The sequence below is a fragment of the Myotis lucifugus genome, unplaced genomic scaffold (genome assembly GCF_000147115.1).
Source record: "Myotis lucifugus unplaced genomic scaffold, Myoluc2.0 scaffold_36, whole genome shotgun sequence".
In the NCBI taxonomy this organism is placed as follows: Eukaryota; Metazoa; Chordata; class Mammalia; order Chiroptera; family Vespertilionidae; genus Myotis; species Myotis lucifugus.
In genome coordinates this window covers 3,097,551-3,098,807 of record NW_005871084.1, presented here as the reverse complement: position 1 = coordinate 3,098,807, position 1,257 = coordinate 3,097,551, and the positions used below count along the sequence as shown (strand labels likewise).

General features: G+C 49.8%; 1 protein-coding gene across 1 annotated transcript in view; it reads right to left on the bottom strand.

Moving 5' to 3' along the window:
* ZNF532 (zinc finger protein 532) overlaps positions 1 to 1,007 on the bottom strand; it is a 97,803-nt gene extending 96,796 nt beyond the window's left edge. The window contains exon 1 of the mRNA XM_006087143.3: positions 447 to 1,007. The gene's annotated coding sequence lies outside the window, so the exon portion shown is untranslated. The remainder of the gene's footprint in view (positions 1 to 446) is intronic.
* Between the last annotated feature and the right edge of the window lie 250 nt (positions 1,008 to 1,257).

Below are 1,257 nucleotides of genomic sequence, written 5' to 3'. Positions count from 1 at the left end.
TGGTTCCGGCTGGAAAAAAGAAATGTCTTAAATAGAATTCCGTTATAAAAAAAGACCCCTCTGATAATTTTGAATAAGAAGCCTTTCTAACCTTGGGAAAGGAGATACTTCCAGCATCTGTTAGGCATGGTATTCTAGGTCCCTATCCTTGTCCTTTTTACGGTAAGTGGCCCACAGTCTGAAAGGAGGGCTGGAGAACCGCAGCCGGAGCGCGAACTCCTCGTCGCGGGACGCCCGGGTGCCGCGCCCATTCGAGAGGAGCCCGCGACCTGCCAAGTCTCGCCCATCTGGGGCTGCTGGATCGCAGCTTCGCCCCGGAGAGCGGGGTGGTGGTGGTGGTGAGGGGATGGAGGGAGGGCTGCTGCTGCTTTTTTTTTTTTTTTTTTTTTTTCAAACGACATGTCAGGCTCACCCAGTCCTTGCCATGGCCCCAAGCCGCAACTTACTGGAGTGGAAGGAAGCAAGGCCTCGCCAGAGCTGGTTGAGAAGGACCGTGAGCCTCCACCCGGGATCTTGAAGCCAAGGTGGTGTTTGCGATCCTCGCAATGGTGGCAAATCAGTAAGAAGAGAGCACGCTATCTTCAGATAAAAGGCAGTGGGAGATGCTCCCTGCAAGTGGACGAAGGGGCTCTCTTCGCTGTAGTTCGTGGCTGGGAGCCCTTTTCGCCTTCAACTGAGCCACAAAGGAATGGAAGACACCCCCTGGGGTGGGGAGAAAGCCCTGGTGTAAAAAAGACACGTTTTTGCTTTCAGAGAAAAAGCCACTGGGGCCAAATTGAAACATGGCATGTTCGGTTCATGCAGGTTTTGTGTGTTTTTTTTAAATGGGGGAATGATATTGAGTAAACAAGTAATAGCCAGGTCTTTAAATTCAAGAAGGGAGGCTGTGTACAAAGGTAACAAGCACATATTGTGCATACAGCAGGTGGCCATAGCCTTCAGAACACAAAAGGATACATATGTATAAATAACCCCCCTAAAGCCCACAGAGGTGCATAATCGTCAACACGTCCGACAGACACAATATATTACCACCTCATCGGGACGGCTATTTATCCAGCCCCGTGTCCTGGCTCCTACGTGGTTCACACACCTGCACTCAATGGGGTCTTTTAAAACGAGAAAACCTATGCCAAGCTCATTGTGCGTACCCTAGAAATCGCACAAAATAGAAGGATCTGAAAAAAATACCACCATAACCTCTTCAAAAGGCTCACTCCTGTCGCAGTGAAAACTCCCAGCACAGGAAGCGTTTTT